The sequence below is a fragment of the Haliaeetus albicilla genome, chromosome 12 (genome assembly GCF_947461875.1).
Source record: "Haliaeetus albicilla chromosome 12, bHalAlb1.1, whole genome shotgun sequence".
Taxonomy (NCBI): domain Eukaryota; kingdom Metazoa; phylum Chordata; class Aves; order Accipitriformes; family Accipitridae; genus Haliaeetus; species Haliaeetus albicilla.
This window is the reverse complement of record NC_091494.1, coordinates 7,598,064-7,617,156: the sequence shown is the minus strand read 5'-3', so window position 1 is coordinate 7,617,156 and position 19,093 is coordinate 7,598,064. Positions and strand designations below refer to the sequence as shown.

Sequence of the window (19,093 nt, the reverse complement as noted above, 5' to 3'; positions counted from 1 at the left end):
CAGCCCTCCCTCCTGCCTGCATCAACTCCACTCCCGGTTCTCTCAACCTCCTCCCTGCAGTGGCGCAGGGGAACAGGGGAGGGGGGCCGGGGTCGGTTCCTCACATGTTGTCTCTGCCGCTCCTTCCTCCTCAGGGGCAGGACTCCTCACTCGTCCCCTGCTCCAGCATGGGGTCCCTCCCACGGGAGACAGTCCTCCACGAACTTCTCCAACATGAGTCCTTTCCGCAGGCTGCGGTTCCTCACAAACATCCCCGGTGTTGATCCTTTCCACAGGCCGATCTTCAGCGACAAACTGCTCCAGCACAGGCTTTCCCATGGAGTCACGGCCATCTTCAGGGGCATCTGCTCCCCCGCTCACCTCCATGGGCTGCAGGGGGACAGCCTGCCGTCTCACCACAGGCTCCAGGGGCTGCAGGAACCTCTTCAGGCGTCCCTCCTCCCCCTCCTTCCTCACTGACCTCGGTATCTGCACAGGGGTTCCTCTCACATCCCAATCCCACTACTCACTACCGGTTCCCCTTCTTAAATATGTTCTCCCAGAGGCACTACCGCCGTCACTGAGGGGCTCGGCCTGGGCCAGCGGCGGGTCCGGCTTGGAGCTGGGGAAGCTTCTAGCAGCTTCTCACTGGAGACACCCCTGTGGACCCTCCCCCGCTACCAAAAAAACCCCATGCCACACAAACCCGTAACATGTAACAACTTTGATTTACAGGTTGCAGCAAAAAAATAGCACCAATACTGTAGGCTATAACTCCTGAGTATCTGGACAGCACTTACAGAAAAAAAATCTTTTTATGGCAACTACATACGTAATCTTTTCCAACTCAGTAAGAAACTTATTCATACAAAATGATTCTTGCTTGCAGCAGGTTCAACTGTGTTGATTATCTTTGTCAACCCTAGAAGTCGATCATTTTCTTAATTAGCAGGATCTGAGATGTGTTCAGTACTGTTGTGGTTTTTTTTTTTTTTTTGTAAAGAATGGGAATGTGTTTCTTGCCAAGACCACATCACATAATAATAGGCTAGAGAAGAATGAAAGGACCTAGCATGAAAAATACAAACTAATTATCACCAACTGAACAGCTGATAAATGAAATGACCAAGTACCATACACTAGTTTCACATGATGGAAATTAAGGCGGGGTGAATTTGTTACGAACATGGAACAACTGAAAATTACACACCTCACCATAAGCAAGGCCTCTTATCTCCATCAATGAAGATTCACTGCTCCCACAATAAGCAACCTACCATCCCATCACAAAACAGCTAGAAGATCCAGTACCCAGCAGCAGAGTTGTTTTGATGTAAAATACAGGAGCCTGTTCATTTTGAAGAGCAGTACTGGTTTGGAGCTTTACAAATTTATGAGATGATTTTTCCATTTTGCCTGTCCTGCTTCTTTGAAGTTTCCAGGGACAGCCATCATACCAGCATGAATTTAACAAACACAAGCATCAGCCTCCTTTTATCAGATGAACCAACAAGGACAATATTTTTAACATACCTGTGATGGGACAGATTTCATAGATAAGCATAACTGAAAATGGAGACTAATGCAAGCTAGTGAAAAATCAGAATTGCCCTTCGGAAAGAATTGCATGTAGGGACATTTAATAAATATTTTGATGTTACTGTTGCTTACTCTGTCAATGTTTCCATTTTGAATCATCACCTTCAGACATTTAAACCTTAAGTGAAAAAGCCTGATTGGACCAGAAAAACTAGCAAGTCAGGTCTCCAGGGAAGAATAAAGTCTTTTCTTAACCCCCTCAACCCAAACATCCTGAATTTAGTATCTTTAGCTACTTTTGAGATAGAGCTAAAAATCTTGGGTTTTGAGTCTTTCTTTTGTTCATCTGTATTGAAGTTAAAATGTCACCCTATCTCTTCCCTGGTTTAGTGATACAATTCTGTGATTCCTACAGCACTGATGGGGAAGGCAGCCGGCCTTCTGGACAAGAAGCACACAGAACACAGCGCCTATGCTCCCAATGCTTTTCAAACTGTAACTACAAAGTAATTGATACAGCAGTTGGAGTTTGGCAAACTGTTCAGGAATGCACAAAGGAAATGCAATATAGAGATGTAAAATCACTAAAGGAATATTGTTATGGTTATCTTAAAAACACATTTAAGCCAATAGCCACTCCCTGTCTTCTGCAGGTACCTAGCTTTATCTACAGTATACACCAATCACACCAGACTTGGCTTCAGTGCCAGTATTCTATGTTCCTTCCTCACTCTACGTGCCAAGCCAAAGAGAAGAAACAAAGGCTGGTGTTGTTCCTGAAAAAAAAAAAAAAGGGTTCTGCAGGAATTAGTGGGCAGTTTCCTTTCATGCAGACATAGGCTTGCATTCCCTATGATGAGTTAACCTATGCAAACACATTCAATAGTGTAACGTCCTTTTCAATGGAAAGTGTCCCTACAGAAATGTGTGTGGGTACTGCATGTGGGAGAGGAGGTTGATAATAGTTTCAGAAAAATTCTCTCCGATGATATATTACTGTGTGACTGGAGAACTAGGCAGGCTGTTGAACAGAGGTGTTCAGCTGCCTACAACCTTCCATTGTTGAGAAGGTGGTGACTTCCCTGAATCTTTCCCCTTATTTTGCTCTTCCTTCCTGATGATAAATGAATTTTTTTATTACTCTAACCAATTCAACATTACTTTTAGAAATTTTATCACTCATTTAGATTTCACTCAAGTGAGTCAAGTGGAAAAAATGTGTTCTCAAGATGACAGAAAACCCTCGCATTTAAAAACCCTGAGCCAAGAGCACCTCCCATGCAACATCCTCCAGCTGTTCTCAGAAAGAATCTGTTCACGTGGCAACCTCAATCAGTTCCCACTTAGGCTGCTCCAGAGCACCGCCAGCAAAAAGGAGATCTGCCCAAAACAGCAACCCCTGGCTCTTCCTGGGCCTCCTCCCGCTCAGCTCACCCAGCACTTCCCCAAACTACACAAACCTCCTGATGTTCAGCCTATTAAGATCTTCCTGTGCCAGAGAAATCTATCACATAGCATTGGTATTCCTGTTCCAGGGCCACTGATTGTCACTTTTATCAGCTAAATAATAGTAATTTGAATACAGCAACAATTATGGGAACCTATTTCCTCAGCTGAAGCCATTATCCCTGGTAGATCTACAGTTAGCACTGTTTTGACAAAGGCTGGATACATAAAGAAAAAGTTGCTCTGCCAGGCAGCAATGTACAAGGTAAAAACCAAAACATCACCTTCCAGTTTTCTAACAATTTTTTTCTCTAAAACAATGATGACTGTAAACTATTTGTATCTTCTCCTAACCTGCTGAATAAAGACATTCCAAGGTGGTACAGTTTCCTTAGTAAGAATGAGTAAGAGTTTGTGATTAGTATTGCTTTTTAACTTGTGCTGCTAATATTTCTGGGCTCTAAAGTGTCTCAGAAATGTGAAAGCACACTAAGGTGCCCCAGCTCCACAGCTTTTGCAAAAGACAGACATGAGAATTGGAACTGTCTTTTCCTCTTGTTCTCATTAGACATATCAATGAATTAGAGATCTCCAAGTATATATGCACACATTCAAAGAGGAAGGACCACAAAGGTAAGAAGAAGAACAGAGAAAAAACATTAAAAAGAGCACAGTAAGTTCAAAAACCTTTTGAAAGAAGAAAACCATTTTTCTTATAAGTACTTTTTGAGCTTTGTTTGCCACCACTGCAGATGAATGGAATCTGCAAGCCCTCCCTTCTTGCCAATACAGTAGGAGAAATAAAGTATGCAAGCAACTCTTGCAACAAACCAGAGAACTTGTAAAGATGGGAAATCAGGGAAAAACCCCATCAGCCTATTGACCAACTGATGCACTGGCCATGCCATAAGTTTTCCGTTGAGAGGCTCCTAAGTGCTGGCGTGACTGTTCTCTCACAAGAGATATAAGGAGCCTTAATGTGGATTTCAGATAGGAACTGTTATATTAATGCTGAATAGTTTCTAAAATCCTGCGTTTAACTCTCGCAGAAATTGGGACAGAATTATTCTAAGGCACTAACAGTTCTCCCATTGAAGTTTTGACACTGCCTATGATACACAGGTGGATGAAATACTTTACCTGGACTGGCAAAAGAGAACAGCTATACTTGTAAGGTTCAGAAATGCAGTACTAATTTTTCTACCAAAAGCCATGTAAAAATACCATCAGACCTGTTCCCTCTCCCTCTGAAGAACAGAGGGTAGCATAAGAAGAAACCATTATAAACGTCTGAAAATCTGAATTAACATTTTTGAAATTTTAGCAAACAAAACCACAACACATACAGATTTGCTTTTTTTTTGTTCATGTCAAATGGAGGAAATGTGGCGATAAGTCATTTTTGATATATGCAGTTACATTACTGTTTTCCATCAGTGTAACCAAACTAGGGAAAATTCCATTGTACACAGGTTCAGCCAGGCTTTGAGAAGAGCATGAAGACCTTCTTTTACTCTCTTCTCTCAAGACAATGAAACATCATCTTGGTCTACTAAAGGTGTGTTAATTCCTCCCTTCCCGTAAACCACCTGTTTTTAGTGACTGGTTACACTGCACCCACTTTACAAAGGGACAAAGCCTACAACTGGATAGCTAGGACAAAAGGAGAAGCTAGGGTCTTCCCACTCCCACTTTTTAAAGTAGCACATTTTTGTATTCCTGACTAGTACATTGACCTGGTAAAGACATAGTACAGGTCTCAAGTATAAGATAAAAGTACTTTAGATGTCTCATACCCAATTATGAATGGATGAAGGGCAGAGAACAGGATGAGCAAATAAGAATAGCAAAGAAAATGGAAAAAGAAAATAGATTTTTCGAGGAAATGTTGATTATTAGCAGAACTGAGCAACCTTCATAGTGTACTATATAAGTGTGTCTTTTTGTATGTTTCATAAGTCACACAAATTACTTACTACATAACTAAAAACATGTACATACATGCTTCTACAATTCGTTCCGAACTGCAGTTTTGCTAGGCGTTTGGTAGGAAAACCGTTACTAACAGAGTAATAGCAAAATCTTATTTTGTTTTTCAATAATGAAGAGATGGGATGAACCCTCAGGAAGACTTCAACTACAAAGTAAGCCATTAGATACTAAAATTCCAACTTCTTGCTAATAAACGGGACTCACAAAATTACAGATTTGTCCAATGTTTGGCTGTTGTAAGATTACTCTAAACTCTGGTAGTAGTAAAACAATATCCTCTACTATCCATACAAACTATCTTATGATACTGTATTAGGGAAATAAAAAAGATGTCAAAAAAATTAGTTACCACTTAAGTTTGAGGCATTCTATCCATTCTAATATCAATGGTTGGCTTTGCAAAACCTTCTGCAGCTACTGGCAATAAATCCCACTGAAAATTTCAAAACTTCCTACTGCTCCAGACAAATTTGCTTCACCCCCTTCTCTTCATGACTACTGGTCAGGACAGCAACATTTTCTGTGAAAGACAGACAATGATGTTATTTCAAACAAATTTCAAATGTGATTTATTGTTAATATGCCTTCTTTAGCAATGTCGTGATCTCTTAAATGCTACAAGAACCGCATAGGAAGACACTTGAATTCTTTTCAGAATTCTGGCTGCATAGCTGGCACACCAGATTTTTATCCTCTTCCTTAGTGTTCAAATTTCTTTTCTGAACCCCAGGAGCATACTGTTGCAGTCATCTTTTAATTTTATCTGTTATATAGCCACACTACTAGCATTGCAATAAAAGCATGGGTTGGAGTGCACACTGAAGAACAGCCTGTAGAAGCTAGCTGGTATAATTAAGGACTTTTCCTGGTAAAAGGAACAGGCTATCGTAGCAATTTCCTTATTTTTAATTACAATTTCCAAACAAAGTATAAGGAGTGAGCTAGGAAAAAAAATGAAGAAAACTAGCTACATATATGTTTTAACAGAACGTAAGCACACAGGTTTATGTCACTATAAGCAGTTCATGGTGGTTAGACCTTAATTCCAGTAAATTATTCAAATAAATAACCTGCACCTTAATCCAGCATAACTGAACAGAGACATTTATAGGCATGCTCATCTCCTGATAAAACAGCAGAGAAGTATTTGTTGGTTTTCTGACAGTGTCAAGGCTGTGCCTTTAACACTCCCAGAGGTCTTTTGAGTTATTCAAGTAGACAATACGGTCTAGTTTTTTGGTTTTGTTTGTGGGTTGGCTTTTTTAATCCCTCCCCCCACTCCCCCCTGGTATTCTGCTTCCATGACTTCAAGTATGAACATATTTGTGGATGACAAAGTTGGTGGAAAGTAAACAGAAATGCTCACAGAAATTATCTATATTATGAAAGCCACAACTAACATGGAGCAGAGGGCTTTATAATTTCTGTGAAAAGAATTACAGTCTGGTGAGCATACACAGACTGTACAATAGCAAGACAGCACTGATGAGCATGACAAGCAAAACCATCAACTGCTGAGCAGCATAAGCAAAATGCCTTAACAACGGTTATCACAACAAAAACATTTTTTAGGACATTTGAAAGGAAGATACTGAAATAGCTTTGCAGATGAGCAGCAACAGGTGAGATGAGGAAAGTCATCATAACAGAAAACACAAATTATGTGCAAAATGTAATTAATGAGAAGGGCGAATACCCTCCTACTGAAGACAGATAAAGGAATAGCCACTAATTTAGTCTTGAAATTTCAACTTGTGGCTCATCATCTAAATGGAGATATTGGAGGTAAGTCAAGAGCTTACTCTGGATGGAGAAGATTTAATGTTCTCCTCCCACCCTGTCTGAGAGTTACCAACCAATTTGCTTTGGCAGGTGGGATTAGCCAGAAATACAATGTAGAGGAAGAACAGAAAGGAGAACAGAGCTCTGCCAAGCCTCCAGCAAGACTGGTGACAGAATACCACAGTCCTCAGTGGTCTGAGAACCTCACTCGGCAGCAATTCTTTTTGCATAGTATAGAGTTATTTGAATTAAGAAAAAAACAGCCCTGAAGAACAGAGAAATCAGCAAACGCTTCATGGCACGAACATATAAAGTCTCTCAATAAGGCAATGTGATTGTGTAAAATTTTAACCCCTTCTAGAATATTTTTTTTCTGGCTAGAAGAGCAAGGGAATTGGAACTTTGTGGATTTAGGCAGCATGCTCAATTTAAAGAAGCTTGCTAGATTTCTCCTCCTTTAGTACTTGAGGTGGCCACAGCTCCACCAGCCTGCAGTATGTGTTCTCAAATTGTAGGCACCTCTGGGCACATCTCTATAGGAAACACTGAGACAGGAAAACATGGCCATAGCCATATCTGTGTCAAAATAGATAGAATGATGGTAGAAATCATACTTAATGCATGGCAATACTAAAATTCATCAAGGGCTAGCAAATAATGTACATAACATCCTCACTGCTTCCAGGACTGTTATCCCAGAAACTTACCTAAACTAAAAACAAAACTAACAAAACCTTAACTAAACCAAACGTGATTACATTTCTAACTGTGCTCCTTCAAATGTAGATAAGCTAGAATATTATAATAAAATACCAACATTTACATCCATTTCCTAATGGAAGTTGCATGCAGGCATTTTTACTTCTGTCCTAAAATTCTGCGGGTTTTGCACAATAGTAGTGAAGGGGTTTGCTTGCCCTTTGCCCTTCCTTGCAGAATTGCACTCCAACAGCTCTGGCACAGCTTCAGATGGCACAGATTCACTGCCACAGCTTTATATAAATCAGGTGTTCCCATGGCTCATGAGGAACATTTAGGTGGTTTTTAAAGCTGCCATTACATTATATTTTATAGGTGCCACAGAAAACATTTTATCTCCAACATAAGCATATTGCATATTAAAAGATACCTAAGTCAACGAGTAGTATGGAGATCATATATAAACTTATTAATGTACTCACAAACAGCATGCTGACTTAAAAAATGCGATTTACCACTTGAAAATAATCAAACTGTGGCACAAACGCTGACCACTCTATATTTACTTATGTTTCAGTGCTCAGTACTATAGAATAATTTACAACATTTTAAGTTAATTGATAAAGATGACATGAAATCCTTTCTTTTAGCTGCTGCTCTTATTAGACAATCAACACGGATGGAGTAACTGAAGACATGGATAAATCCCTCTCTTCATTGTTTCCCTTGGCTTTCTGCAGAGGCTGCAGGCAGTAGAAACTCAGTATGAAAAGAGCTGCCATGTGACTCAGTCCCATACAAGCTGTCCTCACAAAACAAAGAGCGAGGAATGCTAAACAAATGAATCACAAGCCATTTCTGCAAAACATCCCCTACTTTCTAGCAACTGCCAACGCTGGGAGCTATCTGTCCTGTCAATCTGAGTGACAGCCCATGGGCACCTAATTACAAGATTAGTAACAGGAAGTCTACATTTCAAAAACCACCATACAAGTTATGATTGCTGACTGCGTAAGGAGGCAAAAACTGAAGCAAATCCACAAGGAAACAAAGCCATGATTTGGAAAATATTTTTCCTATTAATGTTGACTGCAAGTGAACTCTTCATGGGCTGTGAATGACTAGTGATTCTGTACATTGCCTGACTTTTATCATAAGAACTGCTCTTGGCTTTCAGATGGCTATCAGATTTGCCAAGCTAGTAGGATTCTGGCAACATTTATGCTGTTTAATGTATCAGCATGTTGATATCTTGGACACAAAAACCTGTAAAAATACATAATTATAAATATGCATGTTAGGTTATCCTCTTTGTGTGATACAGTAAAGAGAGAGGAAACCGATTATTTCCAAATTGACTGTATCAGCAAAGCATAACACAATATCAGAGGGTCAATATCAACAACCAAATCATTTCATTAAACCATGGGATTACCTTCAATGAAATTTCACAGGCCTCCCGCACATAACAGCTGCATAACAGCTTTGCCAAAGAGGCTGCAACAATCACCTGGCACAGAAAATACTGATCTGAAGACACAAATTTCCAGAGCTCCCTCTGAAGTGCAAGGGGATACTGCAGTTAGCTATTACTGTGCACGTAGATAGGCTGCTCGGGTGATGGCATTTTAAAGTGGCATTAGCTAACGGTTGATCAGGCAGTAAAGAGATGCATTCTGTTTTCGGAGACTAGTAACTTCTTCACTTCAAAATTGTCTCCTTGAGTGAAGAAATGCTGTAAACAGACTACATCCACTCTTAAAGGAAATAGAGAAAGGGAATGAATCAGTACAGGCAATGTGCCTTCCTTTCCAGATATATTTATATTTTTAATACAAATTCATAGATATACAGGAGAAGACTCAGAAAAAGGGAGTTTAAAAGTAAAAACTTTTTTTAATTTTTAAAATATTAAACGTAGCATGAATATAGTTTAAAATAGAACTGATTCATGGAGAGAAAGGAAGTAGTACCTCAATGACTTGCTCATGCTTAAGGACTCTTAAAAACAAGTATCTGTTACTCACACATTTGAAGAATTTGCTACTCCTGAACTACTGATTTGAAAGGCTTTTGATACCACAAGATGAAGACATATCCCAAAGGGCTACCATGTAGGCTGAAAGTCTATGTGCTCTCAGAACACTATTCCTTTCATTGAAGAAAGGAAAGATTAGCAAAAGGAGGAAGAAAAATAAAGGCATTAATTGCTTTGGTTCTGGAAATGAGGTGAAAGTAAGGGTCCCTGCCCAGAAGAGCCACTAGCTATCTTTCTTGTAGTCTGATCATCCAGGGACAGGTTAAAACCAAACTCTGAATATACACCTACCTGCCGTTCTGTGACCCCATCTAGCCGACCCTGAACAGAACAGAAAATACTATATCTTACAGCCATCCTAAGAAGTTGGAAACAATTCACTGTAATAAAACTGACTTTCCAGAACACAAACCTGCCAATAGTACCTGGAAGTGATATCATCTTCGGTACATTCATTGGGAATATATTTTCTTTTATCAAATAAAATACCTTGCCATGAGCTACCATGATGAAAAGCCAAAGCTCAAGATATTTAAAGTGGCATGTCTGAATTGAAATGGTCAAAACCAAAAAACAACTACCCTCATCCTCCCACCAAAGACCCCGAAACAGTCACGTCAAGAAGAACTAGTGATTGAATTCTGAGACCATCAGGGACCATTACCCAGGCCCTTAGCGGCATCTTTCCTACTGCAATTTTTATTCATTAATTTTTAGCCTAATATTACAGATATAATATGCTTTAATAAGAGGAGAAAGTTAGCAGAAAGAAGACAGAAGGTACTACTAGTCATCCATACTTATGAATGAATTATGTAGTACAAACTTCTTTAATCTATAAGAAACACATGTTTTATTAAAGCTTGGAAGCGAGCTTCAAGCTTAGCCAAAAGGAACTTACTAAATTCACAAAGAGCTATACAGTCCTGTGAGGGAGGCTATGTGGAATAGAAGACATGAACAACAGCAGCACCTGTCAATAAAGCAACAGAAGGCTACTGCATCATTTTTACTGTTCTTTGCTGTAAGATAAGAAATTTTTCTTTTTGTTAAGTTACTGAAAACATAGGCTTTTACTGGTATTTCACATTCACAAAAATCTTATGAATATCTGAATGTGGCTTTCTAGGAGGACTCTTGGCACAGCGATACAAGCCTCAGGTAGCAACAGGGCCATAGGGATACAGGAAGAAGGAAAAATCAGCAGTACCATAGCAACAGGAAAAATTGAAAGCAACAATAAAAACCCCACCCAACCCCAAACCCTCAAATGGCTGTTTATGCAACTTTCTTTCACAAACTAAACCCAAAACTTGCACTGGGATTACCATTTGAATTTCAATCCACTCCCCCACCCACCACCACACTCCTTTGCTGTTTGCCGAGTTTTATTAGAACCATCTGTGAGATCCTCCCCTTCCAGTTTCTTATGTCTGTTAATCTGGCAGCTGCACTTTGTCATCTATTTAAAAATCTTTGTTTCAAAGTTGTTGAGACAGAAGGTCTTTGACAGGCTAAAAATTATCTCTAAAATCCACAAAGAAACCACATCATATGCTGTGCTTTACAAATTAAAGGGGAAGAATGGAAGTTGGAGAATATATATATTTTTAATGGGAAGATAAATGAAGGTTTTAGGGATCAAGAAAATTTTTACCAATACAATTTATCTGACAAAAAACACAATTTACTGAAGTTCTGCAAGTTGCCACTGCAGAACAGCTTCAAGATTATCATTATCATAGATTGACAGAAGCAAAAGAAATGCAGAAGTATTTTCTTACAGCAGCTTGTTGGCAAAAGATAAGGAAGGGGAGGGCTAAGAGAAGAAGGAACATTGATCAAGTATAGTAGCAGAGTTTGAGTGATTTCCTTTATACAGGGTACAATTTTTACAAGTTTTTGAACACGACAGTCGTGGACTTCAGACTTTATTAAGTGTACCTCAGAATCTAATTGTCAATGCAATATCCCATACGCACCTTGCCATAAATCCTGAAAGTTGTGCGTGTGTTTGTATACATGGGTCTACAAGCATGAAATTCTTTCTACTACACCTTTTAAAGTGGGTTAACATAGCAGTATTGTTTGTACACACACCAGTCATCCCAGGCAAGATCCATTCATCAGTTAAATAAAGGTATACCATAGCAACATGCTTTGCAATGCTCTCCTTAGCTTTATTAGCCTGTGTGTGCTGCTGCTTCTTAAGCTTCAATCTTTTTATACAACCCTCCTGAACTGTATTTGGTCACTTGTATGTAGAGATCTACATATTACCACCATGAACTTGATCATGACAGGGTAACTTCTGCCTGTAGCATAAGGCATGCCACATCATCACTGATGAAAAATGGCAAAAATCCTCATGGCTTTAATTTGTTCTGATATTTTTCTCCTCCAAAGTGTTTCTGCAGAAGCATTTGCCTACTTGCACAAGAATGGCACAACCTTAACTTTTGGGGGATTAACAGAAAGACTTTTCTTCCAGGTTTCTCCAAATCATCTCATAAAACATTTTGTTAATACAGAAAATGCACTTCAAGTATGAACACAAAATATTCACGTTTTTAATATTTGAGGAACACTACCTTCTACTTTTTGGTTTATAATACTATGAACATTCTTTCTTTTCGCCCTGCAAATAAATACTTTGCTCTTCCCATGTTGTTGCTATTTAAAAGGTAACAAATATAGACAACATTAAACTGCCATCAAATAATGTTTGTATGTGTGTAAATTTGAAGAATCAGAGAAATTAACTGGACTTTTAAAAATTTCCCCAGAGTTACCTCAATACTGGAAATAACTTTCTCCACATATGCATATGAATTGCATTTAACTCTATAAACCATACCCGAGACACACACTTTGTTGTCATCTCTCATGACCGTTCTGATTCTGTTTTATACAACTTAAAGCCCACATCTTCCCTGAGCAAATTCTTAGTTCCTTGTTGAAATGAACAAGATCATTTAAAGTTTCTCAAGCGCTCACACTTTGACAAGAATTCTACAGCTTCATACACTGTGATTTGCCATTTTTTTCCCACCCTTTCAATCATAACGGAACTTTTTTGGTTTTAAATAAATGTATTAAGCAGTATTTAAAAATTGTCATGAACAAATTGGCTTATCTTCTCCCTTGAACTTCACCATAAAAAGTAGACAAAGATATTTTATTTGCACAGGCTCTGCAAAAGAGACACAAGTGTAATATTTTGAGTTGACAGATCATGCAAGGCAGACTTTAAAGGTGGTTTTAGAAGCACTAGAAACAGTATTGTTATAACCTAACTTGATAAATTTTATATGCAAATAAAAATTTAAAAATAAAGTAGACCTGAAAAGATTTACATTAAAAGGAAATCCATATATATTTTCAAATAATAATATAAAAAAAGTAGATCTGCTCTTGAGAAGTGTCCTGGAGTCTCTCAGAAGAATTAATGAAATAACCACTGAGTGTGTACATGTGTGATGAGCCAGGAGGAGAGATTTTTATTAAAATACTTAACATTACTTTTGTTAGCATATACTTCACTCCACTGGCTTATTAGCAATTCTGGTAAAAGTAAGACCTCTTACGAAAGTAAGAACTTCGAACAAAACCAAAGTTTGAGAGAACAAACTTCAAATTTCTCTTCTCCCCCTTCCCCCCCCCCCATCATTTGTATCTGAAAAACTATCTTTTGGATGAAAAAAAAAAATCTCTTACACACCCTCTTTTCAGGTCACCTTTCATCTTTACAGAATATATACATTTACATAAGCTAGAAACAACAACAACAACAAAAGCAATTTAACCCCCCCCCACACCTCTATGTATACCCCTCTTTCAAGGTATCATGACTATATTAAGTCAAAAGTGCAAACAAAAGAATGCTCGGGACCATAAAAATAGCATTACACCCTGCTGCAAATTGCATTTTTCTTGCTCTTGAATACATAATGTTGATTCCCTGGTTTCAGTTCAACAGAGATGTGAAATGGCAGTGCATTTCCTGATGTTAAGTCCAGGGCTGCATCTCAAACAAGCCTACCATTAATGAACTGCCTCAGACTGGGCTGTCAGCTTCAAATACCCTCCCCCCACAGGAACAAACACTCATGGATGTACGACAAAGGTTATCAGAAAATCTCACTGAATTATGATATGAAGAGAAACTGGCAAATGGAATGCATGCATGGCATTCTCCTTATGAAATCTGTTCACATAAAATGAATGAATTTCCTGAGAAAAGAGGAAGACTGTTTTAGGCCTGCTAAATAGGTTAATACCACATGCAACAGCAAAAGAACAGTCCTTAACATCAGCGTACTTGAAAGAACTTTTGCACAGTCTCAATTTGAGTACCAAAATAAACACAATATGAATTGTAACACCCCCTTCTTGGGCATACCACTTTCAAAAGGACAGCAGGTTAATACAGCACTCTGCAACCCATTTAACTTGTAGGGATTGACTGTCAATTATGCTGTATGCATATGTACTGTTGATTCATTATGCAGTTTGTTCTTTCCTTTCGCTAAGATAGAAAATCCATCCCTGTTGATCCTCTGTGTCCCTTGAACCAAATTGCAGACAAGCAAAGACACCACCAGCATTTAGGACATGAAGTAATGTGGCAGGAAGCCGGTACATATTTTGACTGACTCTTAGCACAGAGTTTATCAGAGCATTCACTAGTTAATTATAAAATTCCTGTAAAAATTCTGGTGGATGACAATCAAGTCATATGGTGGGAGAAACCGAAAAGCGAAAAAAAAAAAAAGAAGAAAAATAATTGAGATTGATATTGGATTGCAAATGTACATGATTTGTTGTTAAACCAGGAAGTTTAAAAAAAAAAAAGAGCAATTCTCAATTATGTATTTTTAGGAATGACCTTGATGGCTGTCAGAATGGAATCTTGATTTTTCAATCCTGCCATTTCCCTGGCTTGTCAAACACACCGTTTCCTGATTCACTTAGACTGAAACAACCCTTCTCAATGTGGGTTGCCACAGAAGTATTTAGCCCAGAAAACTGACTTAACTTTAACACAAAACATCACTTGAGCCCAGAAAGCCAGCATGCCCTGGGAGAGAGGGCTCATGGCTGCAAGTGGAGTGCGAACAGCATCCTGGACAAAGCTGGAAAATTCCAGAGATGTGTTGCACTGAGCTCTTCCCACAGCTATAGCCACACAAAGAAAACTTAATTCAGCAGGAAGCTATAGAGAAATGCTTTAGCTGAATTTTTCTAATCACTAAAGTCAGAAATGCAATCTTTACTTAAATGTTAAGCTACATACACAGGCCATTAGTCAAAATTCCTTTTCTTTGTAATAGTTTTACCAGCTTTGAAATTTCAAAAGTCTATTATTTTGAGTCTGGTCTGGACAAGAATTCACACTAATATTTAGGAAAATTATTTTCAAAAGACTACGCTAAAATATCTTCCATGCATTGCTATCATTTGTCAAAGTTTTACTTAAAAGCAGGTATTAAGATAAATGAAATGGATCAAAAATGGACTACTTCCAAGAATGTAAATGATGGTTAAATTAAGTTTGTGACAAGAGCCAATCCACACATTTTGGCTTCTCAGTGAAGTACCCTTTGACCTTGCAATGAGAAAGGCACTAATATAATATGTAAGTCCAAAGCAAGAAACTACAGCAGGAAGCAAACTGAATTGGTCAGAACAGCCAGAAGACAAATGCAACAAATACTCCTGGCATTGAATAAGTGAGAAAATGTCCGAAAATGAACATCAGCTCAGTTAAAATGACCAGAACTGTAGGGTCAGTCAACAGTATAAGCAGAGCTTGAAGAAAGGTCAAAATTTACAGTGCTTTGAATATAAAATCTAATCGAACACTGACAAATTTAGCAAAGTTAGTATTTGCTGAAACACCATCTTAAGGCAAACAGCACTCAGCATGAGAGTTAACACCCCACAGCAAAGGTCTGAGGGCATTAGAAAGAGGCTTTGCGATTTCTCACTGTGCTATTTCTCTCCCCTCAAGTATTTTAAGGTACTTTTTCTTGTTCTGACTGCAGTTTAAAAATACTGATGGAAATAAACTAGAGCTGTAATAGGGAACTGCAAGTAGTACTTATATTTCTGAAATATTAAGATACATACTAGGCATCTAGATGACACAAAATTCCGCAAGTATTCAATGGTTCAAGTTTTTTGCCCCTAAGTTATCTGAAATTCTCTTGCCTGTGACCTGTACTGTCCTGTCGTCTTACTTCTTCAGTGTGCACAACATAGCATTGCACTGTTTAAAACCAATTGTTCAGCCACTTCACCACAACATACAAATTGAACACACCAGGGAAATTTTGCATCATAATCTAAAGCATCTCCATCTTTCAAAACACTGAAGCAAAGGAAGATAATTTCTTTAAACTCTCTCTTACTAGAAGGCAGGTTGGGCATTAAGTGGTTTTGGCAGCTACACAGATTGAGCCGTATAAAATAGCTGCAAGCTGGAAACAATTGGTACTGTGCAATATTGAAACAGGCAACAGCAGCGGACAATACACAGCAAGTATTACTCTAGTTCTGGCTTGTCGTTAGACTAACAATACAGCTTAGCTGCAGCATCACTTCATGCTTCTGAATAGGGCAAAGCATTTTCAGATTTAAAAAAAGAAGTATTAAAAAGATGATAGCTAAGTATAGTATTAAGTTTAACATAAGTTATACACTTGCGTTGATATGGGAACTCATATGAAAAGGGACAACCCGAGAAGCTTGAATTCTAAACTCTCTTGCCAGAGAAAAATGTTTATTTGAAACCTTCAGTGAAAGAAAAACGAGACAAAGTTAAAGTAGGGTAGTAAAGTACTATCAAAACAGTAATGCGAAAGGAGTGACTTGATAACATGCACAGCTGAAAATCCATGCCTGAGAAACAGTTCACTGGGAATACACAAAAAGGAGGAAATAGGTTAACAGCAATAAAGGGGGAACCCTGGATCAAAAATCAGAACTGCTGCTGAATAAGAGCAATTTGACGGGCTGGTGCAGACCACAGGGCCAAAGTAACATGGCTTGCTTAGCTAAAGAAATTGTCTAAAGAAACTGTCCAGGGTGAAATGACATTAATGAATGTTATACTTCAATAAAACAGTTACCAATGCTACAGACAAATCTGTTAAATGCTCCTCTAGAAAATAATTTTATTATATGTTCATTCAGAATTAAACTCCAAATTGGAAAAGCTGAAGTAACAAGTTACTTTTTCAAACATTTTACTCCTAAACATAAATTTAGGGACAGAGGAGTTGACTGTCATGGAAAAGTAAGAGTGCTCCATCTGTGCAGGATAGATTATTAACTTACAGTACGTTATGAACTGACCATAGTAGACTTCATCTAGGAAGGGATGATGCGATTCAGCTGATGACATTTGAAATAAGAGGTAACAAACTGCGGATTAAGCAAAGTTGCCAAATACCAAAGATGTTGAAAAGAAGATCAGCAGGATTATAAATACCCCAAGGAAAGCCCCAGAGAGAACAAAAATGGTTTACAAGATGACAGCAGCCTAGCAGATCAGACCAAAAGTCCAGCTCGTCCATTAGTCTGCTTCTGGCAGAGGCCCAGAGCATAAAGTCATGAACAGCAACACTTTCTCCAAACTCTCTCCCCATCTCCAGCAATTTGCAGCTTAGAGACTTCTTATGAAAGAAATGGTGTCTTTGTACTTGATAGTCTTGCATGGAATTTTCCTTCATAAATGTATCCAATTACCTTTTGAACCCATGTACAATTTTATATCCACAACATCCTGTGGAAGGACATTCCACAGCTTAACAGCTTTGTCTGAAGTACCTTTGTCATTTATTTTGAGCTGCCAGGTTTTTGCTGGGGGAAAAAAAAAAAAAGAAAACAGATAAGAAACTCGTTTCTTTATATCACCTCTATTTACTTTTTCCTATGCCATTATGATCTGTGATTTCTTTTACAGGCCTTCCTCAACCTATCTTCCAGTTTGAAGTGTCCTGACGTATGAAGTCATTCTGAGTGGATGCTGCTCCATACCTCCAACTCTCTGCCCTGCATTCCTCTTTTGCATTCTTTTCAAGTTAGACTGCATATCATATTCAGATGCTTTTGAGAAGAAGGTGAAAGAATTCTAGAGGAGTGAGAGGCATGTTTAAAGGTAGAGAAAATTTTTTTGGGGAAAAAACACATCAAAAATAAATGAAGGTTCACTGTAATGCTACATATTTGCAAGCAACAGAACTGTTCAAGCATTATTAAAAGAAGATTTAAAACAGGGAAAAAACCTTTAAGATTTGTAGTAGAAATCAAATCATTTTTCTGTGCCTTCATGCTTTACAGAGCTGAAATAATTTCTGTCCGCTCTGTTTCCCCCTCAAATGAGCACTTCACTGCATTTTGTAACTTTCTACCCCATCTATAAAAAGACAACCATGCTAGAGGCAGTACACTAATGAGACTTCGTATTCTAGTTGTATTTGTATTTAGCAAGGAAAGAAAAGAAATAATGGCAATGAAAGAGATTGCAAATGAACGGACAGTGGGTGGTGGTAAAGGAGGATGAAGAATGATTACTAGTCATCTTATACTTTAAAAGTTGTAAGTGTAATACCTGGAACTTAATTTATTTTCCAGTATTAAAAGTCAACTGGGATCTTTATTATTCACTTCCAAAGTACAAACTAGTCACAAAACATTTGAGAACGCATTTTGATCTAGTATGCTGTTCAGTCTCTGGAAGAAGACTCCCCTCAGACTTGGGATGCCCTCAGGTCACTGTTGTCCACACTGAAACACTGTGGAGCAACCTGTTACAGGCTGTTCTCAGCTTAATACTACTACCTGATTGTACGCTAGTGATAAAGTAGGAACCAGCTTGTTGCAAACTGTTCTTTACTGAAGGAGTATTTAATGAATTCCAGCTGAGGTCAGGTAAGGTCACTACAAGTACAGCCCCCCCTGGGGTAAACATCTTCTATTAAGAAAGTGCTTCAAATATACCCACAGGCTCTGCACACACACATTCAGATTTTTCCTCTGTTCTAAGCTTCTACACAAGATCAAGTGTGAGTGCAAGAGGCTTGGTAGTTCTAGAGATTGATATTGTTCATTTGCTGCTACAAAATGTATTCTATTAAGATTTTTGAGAAACTGCCCATTTCTAACCTCCAGTATCTCAAAAATACCAGAGAGTCTATTATTAAAAAGAAAAAAAAAAGAAGAAAAAAAGAAAATTCCTACAGAAGACACACAGAACACATTCCACAGAAATTTTAAGGTATATTTCTTCAGATCAAAAATGGGCTCATAAATGCTGTCAGTTGCACTAAAAATACTGGTTTCCATTATTTAATAAAAATTACCTGCAGGTGTCATTCATAAGAAAGTTTTAATTTTCATAGTCTGCCCAAGCAATCTCAATTTTTTGTTGTTATTAAGTTGCAGCAAGTATATTTCATATTTTCCCAATAGTAAGATAGTGGAGAGGAAGAAAAGATTTTTCCAGTGCTACCGTATCACACCCAAACTTTCCTGCTTAAGAGTTCACTTTATAATTGAATTTAGGTGGCTATAAAATTTTTGCTGTCTTCATAAAATCCCTCTAATTTGGCA

At 38.2% G+C, this 19,093-nt stretch overlaps 1 protein-coding gene and 1 long non-coding RNA gene across 8 annotated transcripts in view; one reads left to right on the top strand and one right to left on the bottom strand.

Moving 5' to 3' along the window:
- The window catches only part of PEAK1 (pseudopodium enriched atypical kinase 1), a 125,248-nt gene that overhangs the window by 67,151 nt on the left and 39,004 nt on the right, over positions 1 to 19,093 (bottom strand). For 6 of the 7 annotated variants that reach the window (XM_069797885.1, XM_069797881.1, XM_069797883.1 and 3 more), the window contains exon 2: positions 5,306 to 5,476. The exons of the other annotated variant lie outside the window; for it this stretch is intronic. The gene's annotated coding sequence lies outside the window, so the exon portion shown is untranslated. The remainder of the gene's footprint in view (positions 1 to 5,305; positions 5,477 to 19,093) is intronic. 7 annotated transcript variants of the gene reach the window in all.
- On the top strand, positions 3,120 to 18,051 carry LOC138687997 (uncharacterized). Its single transcript, XR_011327028.1, has 2 exons — positions 3,120 to 3,229; positions 17,445 to 18,051. It is a non-coding gene; the product is annotated as an uncharacterized lncRNA (long non-coding RNA).